Genomic DNA, 8,082 nt, shown 5'->3' with positions numbered 1-8,082 from the left:
CATGGGATCACTAGGAGCCGGACACGACTAAGTGACTTCACTTTCACTTTTCACTTTCATGCATTGGAGAAGGAAATGGCAGTCCACTGCAGTGTTCTTGCCTGGAGAATCCCAGGGACGGGGGAGCCTGGTGGGCTGCCATCTATGGTTGCACAGAGTCGGACACGACTGAAGCGACTTAGCAGCAGCAGCAGCAGTGTTTAAGAGATTCATAGTGTTATTCCTTAGGCCAAGTCCATTTCATATTTGCCTCTTTAAAATTTTAAATGTGAGGATTTAGGAATTTGAGGGCTTCCCTGGTGGTTCAGTGGTAAAGAATCCGCCTGCAATTCAGGAGATGCGGGTTTGATCCCTGAGTCAGGAAGATTTCCTGAAGAAAGGAATGACAACCCACTCCAGTATTCTTGCCTGGGAAATAACATGGACAGAGGAGCCTGGCGGGCCACAGTCCATGGGGTCACAAAGAGTTGGACAAGACTTAACGACTAAACAACAACAAACAAGGAATTTTCGCTCAGAGAGAGATCTTAGGAAGCACTGCGATCCTCTCGCTCATCAGTCACTATCTAGAAATCCCCATGCCTGGTATCCACTGGCTGCAGTTCCAAAGAAGGCCTCCTTTCCATAGTTAAGAGGTTCATGACTATAGTTATGGTGATCATATAATTTATCATCCAAAGCGTAGAATATTTGACAATGAATGGGGACATTTATTAATTACGTGAGGCAACGGGCATGAACTAGACCCAGGCAGGTGGCTAAGGCTGTAGAGTTGCCTGTGGTTAAAATCCATTCCTCAAGGAAAGAATGTCTCCAGATTGGATCAGGCTAACTCATGTTTACATCTGATGCTAAGACAGGGGTCTAACTCTTTTCACATTGTTTATCTCTTTTTTAAAAGATAATCGGGAGAGAAGCCCACTCAAGAATATGCATAGCAGGCCCATCCACTCACTCATGTATATGCTCAATCATTCAGAGATTACGAAGATTGGCACAACACTGTAAATCAACCATAATTCAATTTAAAAATAAAAACAAAGATTGTCATTGACCACCTTCTAAAATGCTAGGCTATATATAGATACTGGGAATCGTAGGGATGAAAATCTGCCTTTATGGGGCTCAGCATCTCATATAGAGAATGTTACGAGGAGGAGGAAAGCCATCCGGGTACCAGAGCCAGCCTCTAGATCACCTCGGCCTCCAGCTTCCTAGGATCTGGCCTGACTCTCAAAGCCAAGCCCTGTCATCTCCTGTTAAACACAAAGAGTATCACAGAATCTCGGCATCAGACAAGACCACTCTGGGACCGAGATGGATCAAGACATGATCACTCTGTAGTCTGTCTGAACATAGATGAAAGCATCAACATTTCCTAAACCATGGAAATGACCAAATACCCCTTTCTCTCAACTATATGACCTGCTGCTTCTTACCAGTTACAGCCTCTGTCCTGCTCAAGTGGTCCCTCCTTTCAAGTAAGATTTATTAATATACACAATTGTAGAATTGCCCCCACTTCCTGACAGCATCTGATCCACAGCAAAGCCCTGCCTTGTTGGACCCTCCCCAAGTCATCCAATAAGGGTCAGCATCCATATCCTACTGAGGACTCCCCACGGTGCCCACCCCTCCACCGCCATGAGTGATAAACCCCATGATAAACCAGCCAGGGTATGTGAGCTCCTGGTGAGTTGATAATTATGACTGTCTGCACAAGGCAGGGAATCCTGATGAAACTGAACATACCACCCGTTCTCTGTTTTTGCAAATACATCAACGTGTGAAACAGTTTTTGTGATTTAATGGGTCTTGTCTCTCCTTGGAAAAGACTGCATGCATATAGAAAAAAACATTATCGATATATATAAAGGCTATACACCTTCTGAGCAGCTAAATCTGCTTACTCATTGCCTGGATTGAAGCCTATTTTGGAGAGGAAGAGAAAGTCTTTTAGCGCCACATGTCTTTTGAGAATGTCTTTTGTTCCACAGGGAAGCAAGGATGTCATCTTTGGCACCAACGTGATGCCATTTTATAATCTAGGTCCGTGATTTCATGAACTCCCAAGTCCTCTCTGCTGTGCACTGAAGTTGTGTTTATTAATTTCTGTTTTCTCTGCAGGAGGCTTCTCAAATAGAATTTGAAGGCTGTAATTGCTTTCGTCCCTACAAAGATAAGTGAAAGGACTTCCCTGGTGGTACAGTGGATAAGAATCCACCTGCCAATGCAGGGGACACAGGTTCCATCTCTGGTCCGGGAGGATTCCACGTGCTGCAGAGCAACTGAACCTGTGCTCTGCAGCAAGAGAAGCAGCCACTACAGTGGGGGGTAGCCCCCGCTCCCTGCAACTAGAGAAAGCCCCCACGCGGCAACGAGGACCCAGCACAGCCAAAAATCAGTCAGTCAATTAACCATATATGTACGTAGAAAGATAAGTGAAATAGGGCTGTCTCCGGAAGTACAACTGGATGGTCTCTGGAAGGACGCTGTCTAGGTGGGGTCACCTTTCAAGGACACTGTAGAGGAAATTCTTATCTGGGCAGAGGGTTTGCGTTCAGTGCTGTGGTTACATTCAGACTTCTCCCATAGACTGTAACCTTCCGTAGCGCAGAGCCACGGGGTAGTACAGAAATCTGCACCCAATAGATGGTTGGTTAATGGTCTTTGCCTGTTATAATAACTGATTTAACTCCCCAGGGGAAGAAGTACTGGGTTGGCCAAAATGTTCATCTGAGTTTTTTTTTTTTAAATGGAGAAACCCAAACAAACTTTTTGGACAATCCAATATGTACAATCATAAAAGTTGCCTTTCTTCTCTTTCCTTCTCCTATGATTCTTTTTTATTTTTTTAATGAATCCTTTTCTTTTTTTCCTAGCTCATACCCTTAAAAGTTTCTACAACCGTATCAAGTTTAAGGGACTTACTACTTGAAACAACTTAGAATTGTCCTCTGCTTCCAATTAGTCTCCTTCCAAATTAGTCACCCTATAAGATTCTAGAATCTTAGACTCTATTCTATTCTCATAGAACATTCTGGGTTTCATTTGTGCTTTAATCACTAAAAATGATGGCAACCAAAGCTTTCATCTGCATCATTTCTGTACATATTTCCAGGGAGAGAAGATGGACCACAAGTTCAGTTTTCTTATAGCTTTTCCATATAGAGACTCATTTTAATTCCAATTAATAAAGTGTAGAGAAATAAAAATCAAATGCATCAGCAGTTACTACCTCCTCTAGGCCTGGAACTGTTCCAACATGAACCACAAAGCAGATTCCTACCCTTTAAAGAATTTGTAAATTCAGAAATGCTGGGAGCAGGCTTTTTTTTTGAGAGGTATGAAAGGTAGAGAGAGTCCCTGTGTGTGATTTTTGCCTGGATTCTGGGCCTCGTACCTCCTGAAATGGACATAGAGTGGACTGGAAGGTGCCGCTGAGGGACAGCTTTCTTCACTAAACTACAGCTGGTATTTTCACAGCACTTGGCCCTTCCTGCAGAGCTTTCAAGATGCCAGAACCCTTTCATCCAACTGGAATCCACCAACCCCAGCTTTCTTCTCGGGAAAACAACATGTAAGAAACAGACAAAAACAAAAATTCAGCCAAGTTAAGATAACCAAACCATTTAAAATTGACAGAAGCTGTCTGACATGGAAAATACAAATACTGAACTCGCTTGTTTATGAATGTGACTGACAGCGAACCACGTTAGTGTGGAGACTCAGTGACAGGCTCTTGGCTTTGTTCCTTGTCTCTGAGGATGGTTGATCAGGAAAACAACGCAGAGGTGCTCTGTGACCCATTCTGTAAATATTTGTTACCTTCATTCATTTCTACACACAGTTCATTTATTCTTTCAAAAGATATTGCAACAGGCGTTGAATTTACCTAAAAGATGAAAAGAACTGAGCCCTGCTCTTGAGAAGGTCATGAAGAGAAAGACATTTTAAATATTAAAATAGTGGAAGAATGGTACTATGCCAGCAGAACCCAGGGTCAGCTGCAGAATTTAAACAGGAATCCTTGTTCAAAAAGCAGGGGAAAGTGCCATGAAGGTTCTAAAAAAAAACAGCTTTTCCTTTCATCCACTATTTCTCCCTCTCTCAACGTGTTATGGTGTTTTTATTTGCTATTATATATCAAACTGCCTGCAGGCAATGGATATGCTTGATAGTACCTTCCTCATTGGAAAATAATAAATAGCTATTCTGGTTTTCAAATTTGATAAACAAGAATAGAAACATAGAGGAAGTAATTAGGTCTGGTGAGGCTTTCTAATGGAGGAAGCAAATGAACCTTATCAAGAGGAATAATGGGTCCTAGACATGCTTGCTCTAAGCTTTACAGATGAAGAAACAAAAGCACAGAGAAAAGAGGTAATTCAGAGACTTCCCTTGTGGTCCAGTGGCTGAGACTCCATGCTCCCAATGCAGGGGACCCTGGTTCAATCCCTGGTCAGGGAACTAGACCCCACCTGCCATGACTAAGAGCCTGCATACCGCAACTAAGACTGGCATGCGTGAGCGCTAGGTCACTTCAGTTGTGTCCAACTCTTTGCAACACTATGGACTGTAGCCCACTGCAGCCAAATAAATGTTCTTCTGCGTCCCCCAAAACTTCAATGAGCATTTTCTGTGTACCAGGCACAGACATTCTCTCTCCTTCTGTGTCCCCAGCGCAGGCTCTTGGCTCCACTCTGCAACCTTTGAATGAAAAATACTGCTGGCATATCAGTACACAAAGGATGCTGTAGCCAGCAAGCAATTGCATTATAGCCACCCGACATCGAGCCCTGAGGGAACTCAGGATGGAAACAGGATGCCCGCTTTTAGGGCCTCGGCCCCAAGCACAGCGAGTAAGGAGGCAATTTAGATAAGAAAGGAATGGGTCTTGGAGCTCTTGAGCCCCTGGAGGTCTGGCCAACCCCCCGGGATCTAATGAAATCCTATGATTCACAAGGTGAAACAAACAGCATTGTAACAAGTTTAAAGTAAATCTAGAGTTGCATTTTTGCACACAAATCGGTAACTGATGATATTAGTCTGAATGTAGGTCGGCCCAATTTGGTGATGTATGTGCTGTTAACTTTTCTCTAATGTTGTTATTTCTCTTTTTAAAAAATGATTGTATGTTGAAATTAAGCCAAATAATCCTCTAGTAAATATTGAAATTGTTTATTGTGTGTGACGAGTGGTTTCTTTTGTTAACGAATCCTTCAAAACTAAAACAAAAGTAAATCTTTCAGCAAAATATTTTCTCAACTTTTAGGTCGAGTAGTTTCTTTTTCAGTTGACAACCCCATCCAGCTCTCTTCAGGCCTCTGGGCAATGACTGCCTCCTGCTTCCATTCGTTAGCTGGCTGGCTCGGACGGGGAATGCCTGGACTTGTGACATGTGAATGGTTTTCCTTTATTCCTATATTTATCCTGCATGAAAAACCAGGACTGGGACCAGGACCAGGGAGGGTGCAAATTTCAGGGTAAGTCTAAGAGATGCCCTGCTAGTCGCTGAAAAATGTCTTGATTGAAGGAGAAATGTGTAGATTTATTTATCCATGCATTTATGTGTTTACTACCTTTGCTATACAAAAGTATAAGGACCCCTCTCCAAATATGTAGATGTGAATGTTCACCTTTTTAATTTTTAAAAGGACAGAGAATATGTCACATCAATCCCGACTGAATACACTGCAAATCTCAAATGAAGGGGGAAATAGAAAAAACATACACAGCTTTTGCTCCTGGTTTGTAATATTAATAAGACCTTTGTTGCTAATTAGCTTTTGAATGGGATGAAATACAAATATCTTGTTGGTAGTAAATTTGTTCAGGAACTAACTGGAAGGCTAACTTGAATTTATAGAAAATATAGATTCTTTTTCTTCTGGCTTAAGAAAGCAGCTTTAATGTATATGAATAATGGAAACTAGGCACCATGTGTTCTTTGCTTTTTCGAGAATTGGGACACCCAAGCTTAGCTCTGTCCTGTAAGGAAAGATGGACCTCAGCTGAAATCTCAGAGGACCACACTGGATCTCTCACTCACTACTCATGGCTTTCCTCCATCAACAGCATGATGCTAAGAGTGCTGAAATACCATTCAAAAGTCATTACAGGATTAAATGAGATGTTGTATATAAGACCTTGCACGCATTTGAAACACACAGAAAATTTCCAATTAATTAGGCCTGTCTGTGACCTTCGGGCAAGTCATCCTCACTGGGTTTCAGTTCTCTCCAATTCTAAATTCTCTTTGCAAACAGCCTACAGAGATTAGAGAGAGTTGTAATTAGCATATCAAGTGCCAGCCTAATTCTGCCAGCTCTGACTCTCACTGCAATTACACTGTTTATATGTAAACGGCACTGCCAGTCCCTGGGTGGTAACTTGGAACTCAACTGAGAATGCAATATCCCATTTACTGACCCTCCTCCCTTCCTTAGCAAATTCACTTCGCTGGGAACACAACAGTCTATGTCTGACCAGCCCCTAAGGAACTGACCAGATTAACATGATGCAGCTTGAATTCTCAAAATTTTTCTTTGCTTCAGTGATGCGGACAGGAATGACTCTACATGTGAGTAGTAGCCACTTGTGGTCTAGAGGGAAGGCAGAGGAAGCTAATTATACTTGGATGGAGTGTAGCAATTACCTATGACAGCCTCTTGAAGCTTTTGGAGGCTAAAGGAATTTTAACTGACCTGGAACTACCATCAAGATGTGTGTATGTGTCAGCTGGTGGAAATGTAAATTGCTGCAGCCATTATGGAGTATAGAGGTTTCTTAAAAAACTAAAAACAGAACTACCATATGATCCAGCAACCCCACTTCTGGGCATACACCTAGACAAAGCTATAATTTGAAAAGATACATGCACTCCTATTCATAGGAGTTCATAGCAGCACTGTGTACAATAGCCAAGACATGGAAGCAACCCAGACGTCCATCAACAGAGGGATGGATAAAGAAGATATGGTATATATATACAATGGAATATTACTCAGCCATTAAAAGCACAAAATAACGCCATTTGCAGCTACATGGGTGAACATAGAGATCATCATACTAAGTGAAGTAAGTTAGAGAAAGACAAATGTCATATGATATTGCTTATATGTGGAATCTAAAAAAATGATACAAATGAACTTATTTACAGTAACAGACTCACAGACATGGAAAACAAACCTATCTATGGTTACCAAAGGGGAAAACGGGGGGGGGGGGGGGGGAATAAGTTAGAAGTTTGGGATTAACATATACACACTACTATATATTAAATAGATTACCTACTGCATAGCACAGGGAACTATATTCAGTATCTTGTAATAACCTATAATGAAAAAGACTGAAAAATAATATTTGTATATATAAGTGAATCACTTTGCTGTACGCTTGAAACTAATGCATTGTAAATCAACTAGACTTCAATTTTAAAAGAAGTGCTCGTATGTGTGTATGTGAATGTGTGTATGTGCTTGTGTGTGTGCACACATGTGCACGCTGATTCCAAGAGGAACCTGTATATTTGGGAAGCTTTGCCGAAACGTGTCTCAGACCTGCTGGCTGGCTCCATTTTCCATCCAAATAGCTGAATCAGCCCTAGTTAAGCCTCATTCACTCAGCAAATACATTTTGCCAAGCACAGGGAACACGAAGATGACTAATCATTGCTTGGCCTCAAAGACTCTTGCTAAGGAGCCTGCGTATCAGCCAGGTGGACGAGATACCCCGTGTCAGGGAGGGGGTGCTGTCGGGCACAGAGGAAAGGGTGAACGGCTTTCGCTGGTAAAGGGGGAGGGGCTGGGGAAGGACGGTCTAGAAAGGAGGTGACCCCTTCTGTCTTTTCCAAATTTGCATTCCCTCCATCAAGTCCCTTTCCTGCTCCTCGTTCCAAAGAAAAATGTTAGCTTTTGCCACCTGCCAAGTTTGAGCTTCCTGACAGGGGAGTGTGACAATGTGTGTGTGCTCAGTTGCCCAGTCATGTGTGATTCTTTGTGACCCCATGGGCTGTAGCCCGCCACGCTCCTCTGTCTTGGGATTCCCCAGGCAGGAATACTGGAGTGAGTTGCTATGCCC

This window comes from Cervus elaphus, chromosome 27 (genome assembly GCF_910594005.1).
Source record: "Cervus elaphus chromosome 27, mCerEla1.1, whole genome shotgun sequence".
Taxonomy (NCBI): Eukaryota; Metazoa; Chordata; class Mammalia; order Artiodactyla; family Cervidae; genus Cervus; species Cervus elaphus.
This window is presented reverse-complemented; position numbering follows the sequence as displayed.